The 13007-nt window shown below is 35.5% G+C and overlaps 1 long non-coding RNA gene across 1 annotated transcript in view; it reads right to left on the reverse strand.

Annotated features, from left to right (window-relative positions):
* Positions 1 to 10157, reverse strand: part of LOC130239657 (uncharacterized) — a 12203-nt gene extending 2046 nt beyond the window's left edge. The window contains exons 1-2 of the long non-coding RNA XR_008838702.1: positions 10099 to 10157; positions 1189 to 1316 (exon numbers count right to left, since the gene is read on the reverse strand). This is a non-coding gene — a long non-coding RNA (uncharacterized LOC130239657). The remainder of the gene's footprint in view (positions 1 to 1188; positions 1317 to 10098) is intronic.
* Between the last annotated feature and the right edge of the window lie 2850 nt (positions 10158 to 13007).

Here is a 13007-nt window from a genome sequence, read left to right on the forward strand (position 1 = left end):
AGACTCTCAGATGCTTTCAGAGAAAGAAAATCAAGCTGTAGAATGGCCCAGCCAGTCACCTGATCCGAATCCGATAGAGAATACAGAATAAAACTCAGATTTGATAGACGAGACCCACAGAAGCATCAAGATTTGGACACTCTGTTGAAGTCTGAGAAACTCCCACCTGAGCAATGCATGAGGCTTCATTCTCCATATGAGAGGTGTCTTTAATCTGCAGCACTGAACAAGACTTTATATAAAGTATTAAACACAGTTCAGTAGTTCAGCTCTTTCTCCGTCTGTCATTACACTGTTACACACAGCTCATCTATCAGATTTGATTGTTTTGTTTGTATTGTTTGGGTTTTTACCAATATCTGCTTTAATTCCATGTCCTCAGCTCCTTTAGAGAGATTATTCCCAGAAAAATACATGACCATGTGTTCAATACTTATTTCCCCTGCTGTATAAAGCTTTTTTTGTTTATAAAATATATGAAATATCAGTAACACTTTAGTTTGTCACAATTCATGCTTATTACCTGCCAATGATTGCATTATGTAATGTTTATTGGTAGTTATAAAGTATGATCTTATTCTACATTCCTAATCCTACCCAATACCCAAACCCAACACTTCTGTAGTTTTATTATTTCCATGTTTATTCAGGCTTTTATAGAGTTGCATAATGAGATCCTAATCTCTTTCTGACAACTTTAACCTTGTAAAGTTGTAAAAAGGGGTCTTTTCTGCACATGTGTAACAGTGTGCAGTGCTGTATTGTCTGTGTTGGTGTTGTGTATTACACTAAACAAAGCCAGCACATTTTCAGCACGACTTATTTCTCTAGATAATATTATACATTATATTATTTCAGATGACTAAAATGTCAATAAGTCACTTTGTGTAACTGTAGTGTTGAATTTTCAACATCAGAAGTGGACGGAGCAGAGATCATCATCCCATTATGCAGTTCACCCAAACCACACACTAAAATAGAGGAACTGTCCATTAACAGATATTCTTACAGTGTACTACCGTACTAGCTGTTAATAATAATTATTCAACACGGGCTCATTTTGAATATGTACCCCCATATACATTTCTGGAGATTGCTAATTATGTAGCCAGAGGTAGGTATGGCTGTATTTCGTCTTTGAAATTAAAGCTACAGACTGGTTTCTTTTCACTCTAGCTGACCACTTACCTCTGTGTGTATGGCTTTTCTGATTTGTTTGCCCAGTGGCTAGACATGTATGTAGGAGTAGACTGTGATGACGAGGTTCGAGTCTGGTGAAGAACAGTTCCAGAAAGCAGGTAAGACAAACACAGAAGCTAAAAAATAAAATAAACAAGTTAATAACAGGGTGAGAATGTGGTAAGATCTGAAAACGTGGTAAAAATCAGTCGGCCTGTTCTTTTACTGGATTGCTTTTTAAAACTATCGGTTGGGTTTAGGGAAGTGGGTGATTGGGTCAATCGGTGCTTTTATAAACACTCTTGGTTGGGTTTAGGGAGCGAGGAGGGTGGGTTAGTCAGTCAGCCAGTCGACTGTGGCCTCTGGTGGATTTACACGAGAACAGCAGGCATAAATGGCACTCACGAGAGAAATTTGAGATTTGTAAAAGCGTACACAGCTCCCTCTGGTGGATTTATGAAAACAAAAACAGCAAAAAAAAACATAGCTCCTGTGACATATTTGGCGCTCTCCAGAAATGTATGCAGGAGTACGTATCCACAATGATCCTGGCTTGTAATTAGTAGTTTATTAAGCTAGTAGTGTTAGTTATTTATTTGTTAATAATGTGAATTGTGACTTAAACTAAAGTCTTACTGAAATAACTTTGAGATATATTTGTCAGATTGATTGAACTCCTCTGTAATAAACACTTGGGCTTTTAAATAATGCATTAAAAACTGATGTATTTTATTAAATTCATGCTTGTATTTTGCTAAAATAAATAATGAAGGGTAAAATAAGCACAGATCATCGCCACACCGTCAATGGGATACAGAGCTCATATTTTATTTATTTATTTAATTTTTCAATTGTTTATTTATTTTATTTATTTTTTGTAATTATTTTTATTTAAACCGTTTATTTATTTATTTATTATTTATTTTATTGTTAATTTATTTATTTATTTTATTTTTATTTATGTATGTAAATTGTTCATTTATTTATTTTTATTTATTTATATTCATTTTTTATTAAAATGGTTCATTTTATTTATTTATTTATTTAAAGTGTTTATTTGTTTATTCATTTTATTTATTTTTTGTAATTATTTTTATTTATATTTATTTTATTTTATTTATGTATTTATGTATTAAAATTGTTCATTTTATTTATTTATTTAATTATTTATTTATTTGTCATTTGATGCTCTCAAACATATTTTAATTAGTTTAGATGTTTGTGGGCATGCAGTCGAATCCTTCATCTCACATCGAATGCCTTTCCTTTCATTTTTAAAGCCACAAAACAAAAGTGCTTGATTTTCGATTTAATGCATGTTTATTTTTCCAGAGTAATATTAGGTTTAATATTGCATAATATCGTATTTACGTACATTTATATTTATGACTTCATTGTTTGGATTCATGGTTAATTTGGCAAGTTGAGATTTAATGCAATAAATTTGTAGTTATGTACAGTACTGTATGCATTTTAAAGTTATGGCTAGCTGAAAACAGAACCATACAATATGTTTCAATGCTTAAATGCGAACTAAAAAATATGGTTAAAGCCAATTTATGTATTTATTATTTTTATTTAGTGCTAGTTAGCATGAATAAGTTATTTAATACTTTATTTAATTTATCTTGATGTGCTAAAATAAAACTAAAATGAAATGGAAAAAAGATTGATGTTAAACTAATTTATTTATCGTAAACAAAATTATTACAACTTAAAAGGTGTCAAATGAAAAACAAAATTATGTATGTTATATATATATATATATATATATATATATATATATATATATATATATATATATATTAAACATGTATAATGTAATAGCCTCATAGTGATGCTAAAGTAACACTAATGCATTCAGAGTTCATTGAATATATTACTTTAATTATTATTTAAATGTTATAAAATTCTTGCAAATATGTTCAATTATTTTAATAATTATTTATATTAAAAGTAATTATATTCACATATAAAGTATAATGCTTTCCATTAAGAATTACCATGCATTTCTAATAAATAATTAAATAAATAGGATTATGAGTAAATATAATGACAAGCCAAAGAGTACATAATATGTCTGTAAATGTACCCAAAACAGACATTAAACAGTAATAAAGTTTAACTCTTCCTCTTATGATCCATATCTTTACTTTTCCCCATCATCATCAGCATCGATACTCGATCATAATTTACATCCCAGTGAATTTCTGACTGTATTTCAGGAGGATCATCCTGCTGTGAATATGTGTGTATAATGTAATATTTGCATATACAGTAGATGACGGAAGATTACTGTAAATAATGCATGCTCACTTGATGTTCACCTGATGCTAATAATAATGCAAATAATGGCACTGCGGATAATAATTCAAATAAAAACACAAATAAACACTTTGACGAGGTTTGCATTTATTTGTTTTGCTTATTTGAGAATGGAGGAAATCATTTTGTTTCATCAGTATGTGTATATACTGTAGATTCATGAATCAATATATTTACAGACATGTTTAGAAACTATTTTAGTTTCTAAGTATTTAAGTATTTAGTAATTAGTATTTAAGTTCTCTTTACTGTTTTTTTGTCTTTGCCATGATGAAACTATAATTATAACATGTTATTATATAAGAAAGAGATCATAATAAAGCTTTTCGTAATATTAGTTCATGTTAATTTCTCCATTTTACCATTAATATACTGATTTAAACTGTAGGAAATGTTTAACTGTATGTGCAAATTGTGAGAGAGTATATGATTATACACGCAGTGGCGCAGTAGGTAGTGCTGTCGCTTTACAGCAAGAAGGTCGCTGGTTCGAGCCTCAGCTGGGTCAGTTGGCGTTTCTGTGCGGAGTTTACATGTTCTCCCTGCGTTCGCGTGGGTTTCCTCCGGTTGCTCCGGTTTCCCCCACAGTCCAAACACATGCAGTACAGGTGAATTGGGTTGGCTAAATTGTCTGTAGTGTATGATTGTGAATACGTGTGTTTTGGTGTTTCCCAGAAATGGGTTGCAGCTGTAAGGGCATCCGCTGCGTAAAACATGTGCTGAATAAGTTGGCGGTTCATTCCACTGTGGCGACCCCGGATTACTAAAGGGACTAAGCCGAAAAGAAAATGAATGAATGAACTAATAATAATAAAAATAATAATAATGCAATACGTCTACTGCTACTACTGACAGACAGATAGATAGATGGATGGATGGATGGATGGATGGATGGATGGATGGATGGATGGATGGATGGATGGATAGATGGATAAATGGATGAATATGTAGATGGATACATGGGTGGGTGGGTGGGTAGATAGATAGATGGATGGATGGATGGATGGATGGATGGATGGATAAATGGATGAATATGTAGATGGATACATGGGTAGATAGATAGATAGATAGATAGATAGATAGATAGATAGATAGATAGATAGATAGATAGATAGATAGATAGATAGATAGATAGATAGATAGATGGATGAATATATAGATAGATAAATGGATGGATGGATGGATGAATATATAGATAGATACATGGATGGATGAATAAATAGATAGATACATGGATGGATAGGTGGAAAGATGGATGGATGTATGGGTGAATATATAGATGGATGGATGGATGAATATATAGATAGATGGATGGATAGATGTATGGGTGGATAGATAGATGGATGGATGGATGAATATATAGATGGATGGATGGATGGATGGATGAATATATAGATAGATGGATGGATGAATAGATAGATAGATACATGGATGGATGGATGAATATATAGATAGATAGATGGATGGATGGATGAATATATAGATGGATGGATGGATGGATGGATGAATATATAGATAGATGGATGGATGAATAGATAGATAGATACATGGATGGATGGATGAATATATAGATAGATAGATGGATGGATGGATGAATATATAGATAGATAGATAGATGGATGGATGGATGAATATATAGATAGATAGATGGATGGATGGATGAATATATAGATAGATAGATGGATGAATAGATAGATAGATAGATAGATAGATAGATAGACGGATGGATAGATGGATGGATAGGTAAAACGATAGCTAAAATAGATATAGATATTACTATAAAATAAAATAAGCAGAGTTATTAATTAGCATTCTTTATGTATGCATTGCTAGTTATTTTTCTAAGGTCCTAATATTCAGCTTAAAGTGCAATTTAAAGACTTTAATTAGCTTCACTTTGATTGGGCTTGTATTTTCTTGGCTAACATTGGAAGTTTAATGGCATTTATTAATCTTAGGTCATGTTCATTTGACTATTTGCTAATTCATTTTTTGGTCAGCACTGTCGCCTCACAGCAAGAAGGTCTCTGATTCGAGTTCTCAGCTGGGGCTTGAACCAGCAACCTTCTTGCTGTGAGGCAATAGTGCTACCCACTGGGCCACCGTGACGCCCCTTAAAGCCTTATTCTATGGGTTAATTTCACTATTTATTTATGATAATGCAGCAGTCAAAATATTTACATATATATAAATTAAGATTCAGGAGGTTTAAATAGGCTCGTGGGTCTCTGTGTCCAGCAGGGGGCGCTGCTCTATCACTCTTCACCTGCCTTCTACCGCTCTGCTGATGAGTCATACATTAATATGTACACACATACACACTCAGTAACAAGTAACATGCACACATCTACAAAAAATTCACACACACACACACACACTTTCTCATACACTAACACACACACACAAACACTATATACATAAACACACATACACGCTCACTCTTTCTGTCATACACCAACACACACTCACACACACACTCCCATACACCCCATACACAAACACACATATTTATTTATAAACACACATCATTACACGCAAATTCACAAGAAATACACATCATTATACACAAACGTGCACACAAATTCTTTCTCACACACACACACTCACACACACACACACACACACACACACGCATTAAATACACACACTCAAATTCGCTCTCTTACTCATACTCTCTCTCTCACACACACAAACACACACATTATATGTAAACATACACAAATTCTCTCACACACGCACACACCTTTTCTCTCTGTTTCTTAATTTTTTGCACGCATAATTATACACACACACACACATTCACTTTCACTTTTTCTCACACCTACACAAACACACACATTATATGTAGACACAGACATTCTCTCTCTCTCTCTCTCTCTCTCACACACACACACACAGAATGTGTCTCAGAGCTGGAAAACCTCTGTTTTCCTTCACTTCCGTTGTTTAAAGACCAAATATCTTCCTCCATAAATCATCCACTCATGAAGCTCAATACACACACACACACACACACACACACACACACACACACACACACACCTCTGCTTCAACACTGAACACGTGTTCTGCTGTAATGTGTGAACAACTGATTATATTATTAACAGTTGAGATGCACTGTGACCTTTCCGTGACCCCTACTGACTAGTTTGACCTTTGACCTGGTTACCCTGGTGCAATCCTAGAGAAAACACGCACATCCATTTATTTTCTGTGTGTTTTCTGTTTAGATACCGGCCACTTTATTAGGTACACCCTACTAGTACCCGGTTAGACCCCCTTTTGTCTTCAGAACGGCCTTAATCCTTTGTGTCATAGATTCAACAAGCTGCTGGAAATATTCCTCAGAGATTTTGCTCCATATTGACATGATAGCATCACACAGTTGCTGCAGATTTGTCGGCTGCACATCCATGATGCCAATCTCCCGTTCCACCACATCCCAAAGGTGCTCTATTGGATTGAGCTCTGGTGACTGTGGAGGCCATTTGAGTACAGTGAACTCATTGTCATGTTCAAGAAACCAGTCTGAGATGATTCACGCTTTATGACATGGTGCGTTATCCTGCTGGAAGTAGCCATCAGAAGATGGAGACACTGTGGTGATAAAGGGATGGACATGGTCAGCAACAATACTCAGGTAGTCTGTGGTGTTGACACCATGCTCAATTGGTACTAATGGACCCAAAGTGTGCCAAGAAAATCTCCCCCACACCATTACACCACCACCAGCAGCCTGAACCGCTGATACAAGGCAGGATGGATCCATGCTTTCATGTTGTTGAGGCCAAATTCTGAGCCGACCATCTGAATGTGGCAGCAGAAATGGAGACTCATCAGACCAGGCAACGTTTCTCCAATCTTCTATTGTCCAGTTTTGGTGAGCCTGTGTGAATTGTAGCCTCAGTTTCCTGTTCTTAGCTGACAGGAGCGGCACCCGGTGTGGTCTTCTGCTGCTGTAGCCCATCCGCCTCAAGGTTGGACGTGTTGTGTGTTCAGAGATGCTCTTCTGCAGACCTCGGTTGTAACGAGTGCTTATTTGAGTTACTGTTGCCTTTCTATCAGCTGGAACCAGTCTGGCCATTCTCCTCTGACCTCTGGCATCAAGGCATTTGCGCCCACAGAACTGCCACTCACTGGATATTTCCTCTTTGTCGGACCATTCTCTGTAAACACTAGAGATGGTTGTGCGTGAAAATCCCAGTAGATCAGCAGTTTCTGAAATACTCAGAGCAGCCCGTCTGGCAGCAACAACCATGCCATGTTCAAAGTCCCTTAAATCCCCTTTCTTCCCCATTCTGATGCTCGCTTTGAACTGCAGCAGATCGTCTTGACCATGTCTACATGCCTAAATGCATTGAGCTGCTGCCATGTGATTGGCTGATTAGACATTTGCATTAACGAGCAGTTGAACTGGTGTACCTAATAAAGTGGCCGGTGAGGGTAAATCCTGTATTTTGGACAGATTTGATGCATTTTCTCCTCGTCTCTAATCATACATTTTTCATTTTTATTTTCAAAACATCAACAACCTCCTGGATGTAGTTTATCCCTAACATAACTATTAAAACCTTACTATAAACTTTTTGTATTTCACTCGTAATGTGACATCTTTACTATATTCTGTATATATTATACTCCTTCATATATCCTGACATCAAAATCTTTCAGGTCCATCTCTGAATGCTGCATTATAAGGATGCTCTATATGTAGGCATCTCACTAGGCTTTAGAACACATCCCTCTATATTTGACTCCACTAGTATTCTCTGTGTAAAGCAGACGCTGTAGAGAAGCGCTCAGAAGTGAAGCGCTGTGACGGAGATGTTAAAAATACCCAGAATGCAGTGTTTGTATATGGCTGAGCTTCTGTGACCCCGATGAAGGATGACAGTGCACTAAAAGCCCAACCTGAGCTCTAAATATAAACGCTTGGCTTCACGAAAGTGCAGATGTAACACTTCCACATCACAGTCACTCGGCAGTCCCTGCCATGTGGATTATGACAGTTTTCACAGAGTTTCCTATTCATCATCTGAAGACAGTCGGATTTCTGTTAGTTTAGCTGGGATGAATGAGTTAAATTTTATTTTTTATTTATTTTGTCATGATGACAGTAAATAATATTAGACTAGATATTCTTCAAGACACTAGTATTCAGCTTAAAGTGACATTTAAAGGCTTAACTAGGGTAATTAGGGTAAAGTTAGGGTAATTAGGCAAGTCATTGTATAACAGTGATTTATTCTGGAGACAATCCAAAACTAATATTGCTGAAGGGGGCTAATAATATTGACCTTAAAATGGGTTAAAACAACGAAAGACTGCTTTTATTCTAGCCAAAATAAGACTTTCTCCAGAAGAAAAAATATTAGAGGAAATACTGTGAGAAACTCCTGAATCTGTTCAACATCATCTGGGAGATAAACTGATTAAAGAGCAGCGAATGAATCTCTCATTTAGATTTTTCGTTTGATCACATTAAATAACAGAGGTGTCACTTTAAAGACACAGAGATCTATAATAATGAAAGCATTCAATTACTGTCCTAACATTTTATGCTCATTCAGGACTAAAAGAAAATCCACCAAGATCAACACGTTAAGATTTTATTATTGTTGTTATTATTATTATTGTTGTTGTTGTTATTGTTAATATTAATAATATTGTTGTTGTTGTTGTTGTTGTTATTATTTATAATATTATTATTGTTGTTATTATTATTGTTGTTGTTATTGTTAATATTAATAATATTGTTGTTGTTGTTGTTGTTGTTATTATTTATAATATTATTATTGTTGTTATTGTTATTGTTGTTTTTATTGTTAATATTAATAATAACATTGTTGTTGTTGTTGTTATTATTATTAATAATAATAATAATAATAATGTTGTTGTTGTTGTTATTATTATTGTTATATATGTTGTAATTATTGTTATTATTATTTTGTTAATATTAATAATAATATTATTGTTGTTGTTGTTGTTATTATTATTATTATTATTATTATTATTATTATTATTAATAGTGTTATTGTTGTTGTTATTATTATTGTTATTTATGTTGTTATTATTATTATAATTTTGTTAATATTAATAATAATATTATTGTTATTGTTGTTATTATTGTTGTTGTTATTATTATTATTATTTGTAATATTATTGTTGTTATTATTATTATTATTGTTATTTTATTGTTAATATTAATAATAATATTATTGTTATTGTTGTTATTATTGTTGTTGTTGTTGTTATTATTGTTGTCGTTGTTGTTGTTGTTGTTATTGTTATTTTTGTTATTATTATTATAATTATTAATAATATTATTGTTATTGTTGTTATTATTGTTGTTGTTGTTGTTGTTATTATTATCATTATTCTGCCCTCACTCCGGTGTCTCTCTTCCCAAAGTTAGACAGACAGATAAACTCTTTCCAACACGTGAGATTGTGGGAGAATGCTGCTTTATTCCATGCCACATTGAGTATGTTGAAACAGAGTGAAACTATGTAAAAAGATGTACATAAAATGAGCTATAGTTATCTATGTACATATCTGAGATAGAATATAAATACAAACAGATAATAAACTTACAGACAATGCTTCTACAGATGATCACAGGATGAGAGGATTGTAAGTGACTTCTTGTAAGGTGTTCTTTTTTAAATGAGGCTTATAACTGATTCTAACTGTCAGAATGTGTCTATGGCAACAACAATTTAAAAGAAGCTAAATGACTAGGCATTAATTTATGGATTCTAAATACTAATATTTAGTAGATGATCCAGCACAATTATTATTATTATTATTAATAATAATATAGTTATTGTTATAATTATTATAATTATTATTAGTAGTAGTAGTAGTAGTAGTAGTAGTATATGTCTGTTCAAACATGCACCCAAAACCTGCTCCGCTTCAAATGGCATGTACCAAAGCCGTCTGGGGAACAGTGTCTATTTATCACTATGCAGGGGCGGTTCTAGACCAGTGTAACTGGGGGGGCCAGGCAGGGGCCACTTGTATATTTAGGGGGCACGCTTTAACATTCATCACAAACTACTTGAACAACTATTTAAAGTGTTTTTTTTTCATGCATCATCTGCAGTCTTCATAAACAAGCTAATAAAATAAGTTAGACTCAGAATAATCTCCCATGTTCATTTATTTGACAAGCAACTTTGTATTATTGGAGAATACGTTTTTAACATTCGAGTACATCAAGGATTTGTATTTTTGCAGCTGTAAACTTTAACAGATGCAGTTGAAGTCCTGTTATTTTCCCTCCTGTTAATTTAAAATTCAAAACTGAACGACTTGAATATTACATGAGCGTGACTGAAAACTACACTTGATCAATGTGTTACATCTGTTCTCAGGTACTTGCTGACTGTTTGTAAATTCAAGACTGCATTTCCTAACGTAAAACTATATAGACTCAATTATTGATTAATAATACTACCCATGCAGAGGCGAGGACTTCCTATATTAAAAGCATTACAATCGCTATTGAAAACAGAAGGCTAATATAATCTACAGGAGACATTTTGATTGTGTTTCAATTCAAATTTTCAATTCCCCTTTATTTGTATAGCGCTTTTACAATGTAGATTGTGTCAAAGCAGCTTCACATAGAAGGTCACAGTAAATAGGAACAGTGTAGTTCAGTTTGTAGTGTTTAAGTTCAGTTCAGTTTAGCTCAGTTCAGTGTGGTTTAATAATCACTACTGAGAGTCCAAATACTGAAGAGCAAATCCAACGATGCGCAGCTCTACAGATCCCGAACCATGCAAGCCAGTGGCGACAGCGGAGAGAGGGAAAAGTGAAGAATTAAAAAACCTCAAGAGAAACCAGACTCAGATGGGCACGACCATTTCTTCTCTGGCCAAACGTCTTGTGCAGAGCTGCAGTCTAGACGCTGGAGAACGCTGGACCTCAGCGGAGATTCATCTGTCCCTGGAGCATCACAGGAATCAGTCTCATGTTCTCCACTGCTCCATGACCATCACAGTAGCTGCTCAGGATACGGCCTGGTCCAGGATTATGAAAACCTTGGGATCATCTCGTCGCTGGTCTTGGATTGATTCAGTGGCTCTGCGTGGTCTGAGGGTCTCGGGAAGAGTCTCCCCAGGTGGAAATAGAGAATAAAGAGAATAATTAGCGTAGCTGCTGTTCATAGTGTATATAAACGAGATGTGTGGAGCACATTCATGTGTCAGACCGCTAAGTGGTGCACTAAGTGTATGCTTTACTGAACAGATAGGTCTTTAATCTAGTTTTGAATTGGGAGAGTGTGTCTGAGCCTCGGACGTTATCAGGAAGGCTATTCCAGAGTTTAGGAGCTATAAATGAGAAGGCTCGACCTCCTTTACTCGACTTTGCTATTCTAGGTACTACCAGAAGCCCTGAGTTTTGAGATCTTAAAGAGCGAGTTGGATTGTAGCGAGACAGAAGATTGGTTAGATAAACAGGAGCTAGATTATTTAAAGCTTTATATGTAGGAAGCAATATTTTAAATTCAATACGAAACTTAACAGGCAGCCAGTGTAAGGAGGATAAAATTGGGGTGATGTGATCAAATTTTCTAGACCTGGTTAGAACTCTGGCAGCTGCATTTTGTACTAGTTGAAGTTTGTTAGTACACAATATGAACATGACTGAAGTTGAGTATTTACTACCTGTGTCAATGTGGGATGAGTGTGGGAAACTGAAGTGCACAGCACTGTCACTGATAAAAGTCGAGGGAAAGCAGAGAGAGGGAGTGCGCGACACTGAGAGCTTGCGAAAGAGACCTCCGTCATATCTCCGTCTGCCACCGATGGCTGAGTTTGCTTCTCCGTGGCGTTTTGACACACATATAACCATCCAAATTTTGGGGGGCCAGAGGGGGGCCAAGCTTGTTGACACGGGGGCACCGGTCCCCCTTTAGAACCGCCACTGCTGCAATGGAGTACATCTGACAGTCACGCACCGCAACATAAACTGACTGTTTATGAGGATTGTATAGGAGGAGCGACGGCATCTGTGACTGCGTTCTCACCGAAGGAGGTGAGAGTGTCAAAGTTCGCTCTGGCCACCCTGTTGACGACGCTGTCTGCCGTCACAGCCCTGGCGGCGAGAGTGTCAAAATTCACTACATTGATCTCGTGTTTAAAGGAGCCGTTGCAGCATATCAGCTAATCAGTTACATTCCCACATATAAACAGGCTTTCTAGTGTGAAAATGTTGCGCAGATTTGATCAAATTCATTTAACAATGGGAGATCTAGTTGCTGCGTGTGCTGTGGCTTTGCTCCACTTATCCAATGTGTCCGTATGTCTGAAATATTCTGAAGCAGCAATACTTTTCTGTCCTGTTAACATCAGTGCACATCAGTAACTCGCCAGTAACTGTTTAATGCATGTCCCTGTTAAAAAACATCGTAAATAATTGGAAATCCAGCAAACCCTCTATGATCAAACCCTTGGAAACAAGTGTGGTCGGAACCAAAGTCCACAGTGACT

The sequence above is a fragment of the Danio aesculapii genome, chromosome 13, assembly GCF_903798145.1.
Source record: "Danio aesculapii chromosome 13, fDanAes4.1, whole genome shotgun sequence".
Taxonomy (NCBI): domain Eukaryota; kingdom Metazoa; phylum Chordata; class Actinopteri; order Cypriniformes; family Danionidae; genus Danio; species Danio aesculapii.